Below are 11,914 nucleotides of genomic sequence, written 5' to 3' on the forward strand. Positions count from 1 at the left end.
GTGGTGTGCATGATTGTAAAAGTGGTGTTGTGTGCATGTGGTATTGTGTACAAGTTGTACAAGTGGCATTGTGTGCAGGTGGTGTTGTGTACATGTCGTTCATGTGGCGCTATGTACATGTGGTGTCGCATGTAGAATTTCCCACTGTAGGTCACCTGATAATGCAATATACTAAAGCAAAATACTTGATCTACTTCTACAAACAAACTTGTCGAAGCTTAATCAATTTGAGCAAGATCAATCGGAACACATATAACAGAGAAGAAGAAATCATACACATGAAACACAGAAGAATATTTTGGGGAAAGCCTCGGCTAAAAACCTTGATCTCTGTATTATCATACAAGTGGAAATATGTCCATATTACACAAAGCTTTAGCTCACAAGCTATCCAGCTCTCAGTACAATCCCTCTGCTGCTCATAAACAATCAAAGGCTTCACAGAAACCTTCTCCTCTGCCCTCCAAGCCTCCTATTTCCTTGCGTAGTTTTCCTTGGGGTCCAATGCTGCCACATGTGTGAATTGGCCTCATCACACACTCATCAAACCCAAAAGTAATTGCGCAATGCTGAAGGAGATAATTCCTTCTGCATGGATGAGTTTCCTATATAGAAAAAATTCCTCCAACTGATAGTACACTATCCCATCCTCTGATCTCAACTGGGTCTCTAACTGAACTGACATGCATGAGTTATTTATGAGAGAATATTAAGTTATCTGAAGTGCAACAGTTACATGCATGCATGCATTAACTAACTAAACTCACAATTAGTTCAACAAACTATTTGAACTAATCTAACTGGACTTGACTCAGTTAACTGAGCCAACTAATGACAACTCAATATTACAACTCATCCTTATCTCTTTAACTGATGGATAAATTCCTCAATCAATGGAGAAACTGTTGCATGTCCCCACATAGACTTCATGTTTGATTTTCTACAACGAATTAACTCAAGATGAATTAATTAATTATTTTACAAATAGTTGCTAAAATCAAATTCGAATTTTACTTCTCTATTTTAGTTCAGGGACTAACTAAAATTGGAATCCATCCCAAAATGCTATTTATAGCAATGCTATTTTTAGCATTTCTATTTTTTTCATTCCTTGTTGCTATGTCCAACACTGGTACCCGAACTGTTATTTACAGCAGTGCTATTTTTAGCACTTCTATTTTTAGCATTTCTTGTTGCTATTTTCAACATTCCCTCTCAACAAGAAAGGCATTCAAGTCGAACCTGATCCTGAACCTTTGGAATGTTCTGCATGCAACACTTCTCTCAAGTTTTGTTGCTCCAACAACTCTAGAAACAAAAATATCCAACCTGAATCAGAATGATGCCTCTGTCATCAAAGTCTCTGACTGCTATTGCCTCTGTCGACTGAAAACTCTGCACCTCTGTGCTCTTCAGTATCTGACTGCTCTAGCCTCTGTCACTTTGATCTCTGACTGCATCAATCACATTGATTCCTCCTGCTGCATCCGTGTTGCTACTAGTCCTGTCTCCCAGCACTGCACCTCCTCTCATCATGTTGCATCATGTTGCCCACTGCTGCACTACAACTCAATTACTGAGAAGTAAGTAACTGATCTCCCAACTGACCTCCCTATTGGGCTGGAAACACCCTCTGATGTTGAAGCTTCCTCTACCGCTCTATCCGCATCTGTCTCTACCCACTTAGCCAGTGCTGCTACTCCTCGTCAGGGCTCCTGTAGCAAGGTCTAATCAAAGAGGTTGGGTACCTCAATGATCCTACCCCTATTCCAGCCTTCTTGGGACTGTCACTCCACATCGCCCTACCTCCGACCTAGAGGTATGGATGCATGTGATCCCTTTGCCCACTTGGCTCGAAATTCCCCCCTACTGGAAGTCTCTGCATGAGTGGATGCCTCCACTCAGTCTCCTCTCGACTTCTCTAGTTGTGGCTGCTCCACAACCTCCTGAAGCTGCTTCACCAATTGTGGCTTCTCCACAATTGTTTGAGACTTCTTCTGGCGCTGCATGTTGAGAGGTAATTTACTCTCCCTCCCAACCACCAAGTATCTAACCTTTGCATTGTTCCTCAAGGCTTTGCATGCATCTTGTACCTCAAGTGCATACAGGTTCTTGTCTAGCACACCAGTTTGTTTCATCTTTCTCACCGTCATGAAATTTTCCGGAAAAAGAGCTGATTTTAAATCAACGATATCTCCCTCATCCGAACTCCGATTCAGCCAATTTTTTTTTTTTTTTTTTTGTATTTTTTCGCAAGGAATCCAAATCTGTTATTTGTTTTTGAAAATTTTGCACAAAAAATTTCAGATCTGCCCTGCAAACTCGCGGCCCAATTTTTATTTATTTATTTATTTTTACTTCGATTTCTCTTCTTCGCATACCGTTCACAACTCTGATCACCTTTGCTCCGATACCATGTAGAACTTTTTCTACAAAACCTGCTCTGATACCATGTAGAATTTCCCACTTTAGGTCACCTGATAATGCAATATACTAAAGCAAAATACTTGATCTACTTCTACAAACAAACTTGCCGAAGCTTAATCATTTTGAGCAAGATCAATCGAAACACATATAACAGAAAAGAAGAAATCATACACATGAAACACAGAAGAATACTCTGGGGAAAACCTCAACTAAAAACCTTGATCTTTGTATTATCATACAAGTGGAAATATGTCCATATTACACAAAGCTTTAGCTCACAAGCTATCCAGCTCTCAGTACAATCCCCCTACTGCTCATAGACAGTCAAAGGCTTCTCATAAACCTTCTCCTCTGCCCTCCAAGCCTCCTATTTCCTTGCGTAGTTTTTCTTGGGGTACGATGTTGCCACCTGTTTGAATTGGCCTCATCACACACTCATCAAACCCAAAAGTAACTACGCAATCCTGAAGGAGATAATACTTTCTGCATGGATGAGTTTCCTATATAGAAAAAAATCCTCCAACTGATAGTACATTGTCCCATCCTCTGATCTCAACTAGGTCTCTGACTAAACTGACATGCATGAGTTATTTATGAGAGAATATTCAGTTATCTGAAGTGCAGCAATTACATGCATGCATGCATTAACTAACTAAACTCACAATTAGTTCAACAAACTATTTGAACTAATCTAACTGGACTTGACTCAGTTAACTGAGCCAACTAATTACAACTCATCCTTATCTCTTTAACTGATGGATAAATTCCTCAATCAATGGAGAAACTGTTGCATGTCCCCACATAGACTTCATGTTTGATTTTCTACAACTAATTAACTCAAGATGAATTAATTAATTATTTTACAAACAGTTGCTAAGATCAAATTCGAATTTTACTTTTCTATTTTAGTTCAGGGACTAGCTAAAATTGGAATCCATCCCGAAATGCTATTTATAGCAATGTTATTTTTAGCATTTCCATTTTTTTCATTCCTTGTTGCTATGTCCAACACTGGTACTCGAACTGCTATTTATAGCAGTGCTATTTTTATCACTTCTATTTTTAGCATTTCTTGTTGCTATTTTCAACATCGTATACATGTCATGCATGTGGTACTATGTACATGTGGTACTGTGTACACATTGTGCATATGGTACCGGTGCACATGTGGTATTGTGTGCATGTCATACATGTTGTGTTGAGTGCAGGTGGTACTAGGTATGTGCATTGTGTAGGTGCATGTATTATGTGGTGTTGTACATTGGGTATAGATGTATTGTGTTGTGTTGTACACTAGGTATAGGTGTATGTATTGTGTTATGCACTAGATGTAGGCATATGTATTGTATTGCATACACTTGGTGTAGGTGTATGTGTTGTATGTCAGGTGTAGATGCATGTATTGCATGGTGTGGTATGTCGTCTGTGGTTGTATGTGTGGGATGTACAGTATGTATGCATGCATGTGGTTGAGGAGAAGGCACTGGGTGTTTGTCGGGTGTGGCAACTAATCCTGTGTGTGTACAAAAAGAACAAAGGCATAAGTAAGGATTGATGAAAGATAAGTATTGGTATTGTATTTTAGTTTTACTATGCATATGATTTATGATTCTAGTCTATGATGATTACATGTAATCTATGATTCTGAATTATGATGATAACATGTGATTTATGATTTTGATATATGATGGTTATGTTTTGAGCTAACCCGATGTGATGCTTTTATACATGATGCTAGTTTGACTTGTCGAGACAGGAAGTAAACAAGATTACAAGTGTACCTTATTAACGAGCTACCAATAAGGTATGGTTTGAAGTTATTTCAATTTATTTTAAATCTAATGGAAATTATGTGCTTGGAACAAGAATTCATGAACATGCCCGATTGAGTGGCCAAAATCAACTGCAAGAATTAGCAGCAGTAGCAAAGGAATTGAAACAGGCAGCAGTATGTTGGCAAAGCCTTCAGGAGCAGGGCCATTGTGGGACATTGGTGCACAATAGTGTCCATTGATTTCCATGAGCATGCTATGACCAATATGATGGTTTTGAGGCAAGGATATGCCTTGGTTTTTGTATCTTCTGACGCTAGGAAGCCTTGCTAAGGGATGGACTGCCCGGGATGGGGGTGCCAACAGAACTTGGAAGGTGAGTGACTACACGGAAGGGGTGACGGGACAGCTCGAGGGACTGTGTAGCAGAGAAGGGAAGGTCGTGGATGGATTTGTTTTGGTCATTAGCATTGCTAGATGGAATCAAATGCACATTTGGAGTGTGCCCTAGAACAATGAGTCAGTAATTGTTCACTGAGAGGACAAGTGGCGCAGGATCCTAGCGCTGGACATTAGATGCATATTTGACTTTGCAGCGGATTCTGGAGTTCTTGGGAAGGAGGTGAATCCTAGTATTACTTTGAGGGTGGAGATGTAAGCCTTTGGATTCCCTTGTTGCAGATGCATACATCATATCTTTCTATTTGACGGTTGAGAAAATGTGCATATTTGTATATGTGTGTATTATTGTAAATATTGTATCAAGTTGGATTTATAAAGCTCCATAGACAATATGGTTATTTGTTGGTTGAATAAAATGTGTATGTGTATATGTGGATTGTAAATACCATAATGAGTTGTGTTATAAAGCTCCAGTAAACAGTATGTTTGTCATGTTTTAGCATATGGTCATTGTAAATATTGAAACAACTTGTGTTATAGAGCTCCATGGGCAGTATGTTTTGTTTTCAGCAGCCTTGTTGGTTATAAGTGTTGTTGAACACCGAGGACGGTGTTCCCCCAAGGGGGAGGGTTCTGTAATAGCCCTGGTAAAATTCCATGTAAAAATATATAAGGCCACAGTGATGGGACACGTATTCCAAGTTGAATGGTGGGGGAAACATCCTAGTGGGTGTTGATTCAGTTTATTATGGCTAAGGAAATTGGCAAAGGCAATGACTAAGGCTTTGGAAAGGCATGAGACATTAATTGGCATTTTATTTATGAAAATAATGGAAATTAGGAGAAAAGGAAGGTGAAAGGTCATAGGTTTCATGTGAGGAGGAAAATGAAGGAAAATAATGGAAAATGAAGAAAATAGAGGCCTCATTAATAAAAAGGCTTCTGAGGATCAGTGGGCGAGACTTTGTCAGTTTAGTGTTGGATCTCTCTCGTTATTCTCTCTCTCTCATACTCTTGGAGACTTAGAGTTTTCTTGGAGTACTCTTGCTGGGTGTGACATACTTGGATTTTTGGAGGAAGAAGGCAAAGGAAGAGAAGGAAATCACAAGAGGGCAATGACATCAACAACTACATCAGATTTGCTTGTGGGTACCGAGTTGCATATATGATTTCTTCACAAGTTTTTACATGCATGTGGTTTCTTGGTTGTTATTTGTCATTGGCATGGAGGATTGCCTGGATCGACAGTGGATTGCCTAGCCTTCCCATTTCCTGGATAGCCATGGAGGTTGTGGGTTTATTTCCTTGCTTTTTTTTGGTTGGTTCTCATGTTTCCTCAGCTTGGGTTGAGTTGTTAGTTCCTAGAAGCCTTGGTTGGACAAACACTCTGGAAGCCCTGTAACGGCTTGGGTTGAGTTACTAGTCTTGGAAGCCTTCGTTGGACAAACGCTCTGGAAGCCCTATAACAACTTGGGTTGAGTTATTAGTCTTGGAAGCCTTGGTTGGAAAAACACTCTAGAAGCCCTTGGTGGGTTGAGTTACTAGTCTGGGAAGCCTTGGTTGGAAAAACACTCTGGAATCCTAGCAACAGTTGTGGGTTGAGTTACTGGTCTTGGAAGCCTTGGTTAGACAAACTCTCTAGAGCCCAGCGGCAGCCATGGGTTGAGTTATTAGTCCTAGGATCCAGGTTGGAACAAATGCTCTGGAGCCCTAGAAGGTTGGGATAGAGACTGATCAGATGATGGTTCTGGTGATGCCCGATCGTGAGGTGGAATCACTGTTTGATGGGTTGAGGTGGATGGCCTCTGGAAGCCCTGGATGGTTTTCGATTGATGTGTTCTATGAGATCCCACATTCATACTTGGAATATGGCACGGGGGTGAATGGATGAAGAGAGATTTGGCTCAGTCATTCTATGGTCAGGTGGAACGTGGAAGTCCCATCTTGGGTTTGGATTTTGCATCATTAATGAAAGGTTATTTCTCCTTGTATCTCTATGAGCATTATGATGGATTATATGTGGTTTATATGGTTGTGATTTCATTGGTATTTATGTCCCTATTATGTTGGTTATTTACATGTTTTATGACAACAACTATGTATGGCTCTCATCATGTTTCTACTTGTATATGAATGAACAATGTATCTATGACCTAATGGATGAAATGGAAGCTAATGTGATAAGGAGACAATGCTTCATAGCGAATCTCAGATAAGTATGAGACCCCTATGCTCAGATCTGTTATTTACACATGTAGGTTGCATAATTACTAAGTGTTTGACAAAATGTTTGTCATGGCTAGTAGGGGTCCAGTCAAGGTCTTGTTGATTTTATTGCTTTTGCTTCATTATTTCCCTGTACTTTTCTTGATTTCAAGCTATCATTCCATTATGTGCAGTGGCCTGGGCTTTGGTCCTGAAAAAGTGGCCTAAATCCTGGGGTTGCTAGCACAGAACTGACAAGATTGGTCCACAGTCGATGGCATGCAGGCCTATGAGAGTGACTTTGGGTTTCTAGTCACTCCCTTTCCCATAACATAAGAGTGACTATGGCCTAAGAGGTCCAGAACAACATTGGGACCCAGGGACAAGCTGTCACAGTGGCTGACATGTCTTCTAAGGGTTGTGTTGATGAGGTTGGATGATTGTATGTTGTGTTTCCGTCGATTCCATTTCCTTAAGGTCACCTAGGAGGTTGAATCATATCATAGTATCCTCTCATCGCACATTTAACCCAGCTGGTCGGTTGCTTGGGTAGATGTGGGAGGAGGGTGTTACATCCCACCTCTTTCACTCAGGTACATCATAAAATAAATCTCATAGATGTGCTTATCTAAAGGGTGATCAAAATGGGAAGCATGAGAAATACAAGTAACCCATCAGGGTTATGGACACTCGCTGGCAGTGGGACTATGCTTGTATGGCATAAAAGACAACTTCGTCGGGGTACTGTTCAGGCTCACTAGCAGTGAAGCGATGTCAGAGACCATTCATAACGATGGATATATGCTTTATCAAAAACTCCTACCAGTACCTCCTTCTATTTTTCATATGAGGTAATCTTAAAATAAATCCCAAAATTTGGATTCATGATTTTAGACTCAATATGCTTTGATTACTTATCCTTTTGAACTTATGTTGCTTGAATCACTAACGTGGGACCCATGGGAAAGGCTTTATTGTTTCACTGCTTAATAGAATTCCTCCCTTCTAACCTTTAGGTAAACCGAAGTTCATATTTTTTTTATCAGAGATACTTGATTCTTCCCCGTGTGTCACCATTGTTGAGGTGAAAACTCAACACCCCCATTTTTAACTTATTTATTTCAAATAATGGGGACCCTTTTCGGTAAATTTTGGCTAAATCGCCTTTTAATGTTTTCTTTTGGTTAAGTATCCTACAATTTTGCCAAATTTTTATTTTCTTCGGATTTCCCTTCTAATTGCTTAATTACGTTTGATTTCCGCTAGCTTTTCATCGTTTCTCATTTCATCTCATTTGGTTGCACGGTTTACAAATGGCGGTTCGCCGAATTTTGATAATTTTTACACCACGACTAAAAAATGTATAAAATGTATATTATGTTATTTTTTATAAATTATTTGTAAATATTGATTTTTAGTTAATTTTTTACTAATTAATTCATTTTTCACTAATGATCCTACAAAATCGTTGCAGACAAATTATAGAGAAATTAAAATGATGTGTTATCAGGATCTCGAAAGTCTATTCCAATTCCCAATTTCAAAAATTATGAGGATCTGAAATCCCAAAATTACCAAGTGTCTATAGTTCTCGGAAGGGACCCACTCCACGTGGGTTCCACTCCACTTTACCTCACCTCTCCCTCATTCCATTAGGACCTCGGAGCTTTACATATCAAAACTTTTGTTTATCGCAACCTCCGATCCCTTATAACTCTCATTCTCTCTCCTACAATTTCTCTCTCCTCCGATATCCCCCTTCGCACATATGTTTATCGGACCTCGGGACTTTAGCATGACATAAGAACTTTTAATATCATAACATCATTTTATAAGGACCTCCAATATATTTTTTCAAATATCATAAAACCTCTGAAATCCAAAATTCTTATGGCTCATGAAAACAAGTCTTAGTATATTTCATATCGGAACATAGTTTATATCAGAACTTATTTTAAAAACCTCTGATATCTTGTTTCAAAAAACCCCGATATGTGAACTTTTGATACTCTACATTAAACTTATGGTACATTTTACAATCCTCGTATCGGAAACACATAACAAAAAGTCCCGATATAATATACTCTCGGCATACTCCAAACTCCATATCAAAACCTCGGGGCTGGTGGATATCGGAAGACACATGACAAAATGTTACGATATGGAAGATCTCTGATATTTCAAACTCTCGATATATATTTACTCCGATAGCTTTAACTTTGGAGTTATATTAGAACATCGGAACCTCGAGACCTTTCGGGTATTGGAGAATTTGTTTAAAAACTTACAATATTCCTAACCTTCGATATTCCAATGACTTATTCGTTTAGGGTTTTAAACATTGATTTGTGAAATCGTTTGATTCTTTTGATTCATTGGTTTGAAATAGTTTGTGAAATACTTTTTTATTGATTTTATTAAAATCTAATATTTTAATACTAATCAATTACCTTTTTTTGTTTTTTGTTTTTGTAATTAATTTAATTTATTTATTAATTAACTTGTAATTAATTAATTAATTAAATTGTATTTAATTAAGTAATTTAATTATTTATAAATTAATTTAATGTTTTTAAATATAATATAATTGTAATTAATTAGTTTTCGAAACTTTGAGCTACTTAATGGATTCGAACCTGACTCTGACCACAAACCTCTGTCTTTATCCCTCAATCTTGTTATGCATACCACCCACATGCAGGAGACCAGTGAAAGAAAAGACACATTCGCTTCGATAGAAGTAAGGTCGACCTTTTCTTAAGGGATTTAGGCTCCCTAACTTATAATAGCAACATTGATCAAATTTATTACCATTTTACTACTACCCTTTCCAATACCATTAGCAAGTTCTCTAATGAGACTTCGTATAAGCAGAATAATAGAACTTCCAATCCATGGTATGACAAAGACTGTAAAATTGCCAAGAAAGTGATCAAAGATGCTCCTAATGAAATCATTAAGCTCCGGAATATAAATATATACAAAGCTCTCATCAAGAGGAAGAAGAGGTCATATATTAATAAAAGACAAGAACATCTTCTCCACCTTTCTAAAGTCACGCCCAAAAAGTTTTGGCGGAATGTGCTTGTTCGTAAAACCAAAGATAATCATTTTATCCCCTTAGAAAATTGGGACAACTATCTTAAGAAATTGTATGACTCTCCAAACACTATGGGCACCACCTTAAACACTCTTATTAAGGAGGATGTATTTTCTATGGAAGATGATGAGTCTGGGATTAATAAGCTCGCTAATGGGAAAGCTAAAGATATTGAAGGATACCAAGTTGATATCTTTAAAATGGGAAGATCTATCCTCATTCCTCGTCTCCACCAGCTTCTCAATTTGGCTATAAAGCATGGCTTCCCCCAGCTTTGGACGCAAAGCCTTATTATGCATATCTTTAAAAATGGGGACAAAAGTGTTCCCTCTAACTACAAGACTATTAAGATTAGCCACATCCTAGCCAAGCTATATGGGTTCATTTTGGAAAATAAGCTTAGCCTTTGGCTTGAAAGCCAGGGTAAAAGAGCTAAAGGGCAAGCTAGTTTTAGGAGACATCACTTGACTATCGACTATCGACCATCTTATCACTCTCAGGATCATTGCAGAGGAATGTCACAATAGTAAAGTCGATCTCTTATGTTGTTTTGTGGACTTTAGGAAATCTTTTGACATTATTCCTCAAGATAAGCCTTAGGAGAGACTTGGAGAGATCATGGTTTCTCCTGAACTGAGGATTGTTGTGATCCGCCTCTACGAGATTGTCACTGCCAAGCTTAAGACCAATGAAGGATGGTCTAAAGACATTAAATGCAATATCGGAGTTAAGCAAGGGTGTCCCCTATCCCCTAACCTTTTTGGCATATACATCGATAAGCTAGAGGAGTGTCTCGAAGCTGCAGGATGCAATGGCACGAAGCTAGCTGGTGTAATCATTACTCTTCTCCTTTATGCTAATGATATCATTCTTCTTGCAAAAATCCATGATGACCTAGACAAGAAGCTTAAGACTCTTCATATCTACTCCTCCAAGATGGTTATGATGGTTAATATCGACAAGACTAAAGCCATGATCATTAAATCCAAAAATATCACCCATGGTAGTTTCGTTTATAATAACCATTTCTTAGAGCATGTTTCTTCTTATAAATATTTGGGTATTGAATTTCCTCATTAACTCAACTGGAATTATAGCATCGAGAAAAGGATTATTGGAGGTTGGAAAGCTTATTATGAGCTTGAAAACAATTGTAAATCGGTCAATCTTTGCATTTGGAGTAAAAAGAGGTTCCTCTTTGAGACTCTCGTCACCCTTGTTGTCTTATACGGATGTGAAGTTTGGGGTTGCAGTATATCGAGAGAGTCATGGAGAAAGATTGAGATGATTCAAAAGAAATTCATAACCTACAACCTAAAGATCAAGGGAAATACTCCCTATCCTATCCTCTTGATCGAAGTTGGTCTATCCCCCATTGAAAGTATGACTATGTTTAGATATCTGATGTATAAGAAGAAGCTTTACAACATGGAATCCAAGAGGCTCCCAAAAATTGCTTCTAACTTTAGTCAAAACCCCCACCTTCGCCTCAAGCGCGGGTGGCATAAGGATGCCCAATCTTGGCTCAACCATTGGGTAATTAAGGAGGAGATCATTATGGGAAGAAAAGATAATGTCAAAGATACTATTACCTCCAATTTTAAGGACAAGTTGTGGGAGGATAAGGAGCTAGAGGGTAAAAGGAAGCTAAGATACTATAAGAAGGTAATCAACCCCACCCTTGATAACCAGAATTATCTCTCTGTATTGACCAACACTAAGAAAAAATGAACATTGCTAGGATAATAACTAATTCTCATGAACTTCGAAGTGAAACTAGGCAGTGGTCTATTCCCAAGACTCCCTGAAACAATAGAATCTGTCAAATTTGCGATACTAAGAAGGTGGAAGATGAAAAACACTTCCTTTTAGACTACCCAACTCTTACATCCGCTCTCAATTCCCTAACATCGGCCACACTTCCAATCTTCTTGACTTATTAAGCCAACCCAACTATAGTGATCTTGGAGCTTTTCTTTCCCCTCTCTTTGATCATAGAAACAAGATT

The sequence above is a fragment of the Pinus tabuliformis genome, chromosome X (assembly GCF_031772625.1).
Source record: "Pinus tabuliformis cultivar Carrire ecotype Pingquan chromosome X, CPIR1, whole genome shotgun sequence".
NCBI lineage: Eukaryota > Viridiplantae > Streptophyta > Pinopsida > Pinales > Pinaceae > Pinus > Pinus tabuliformis.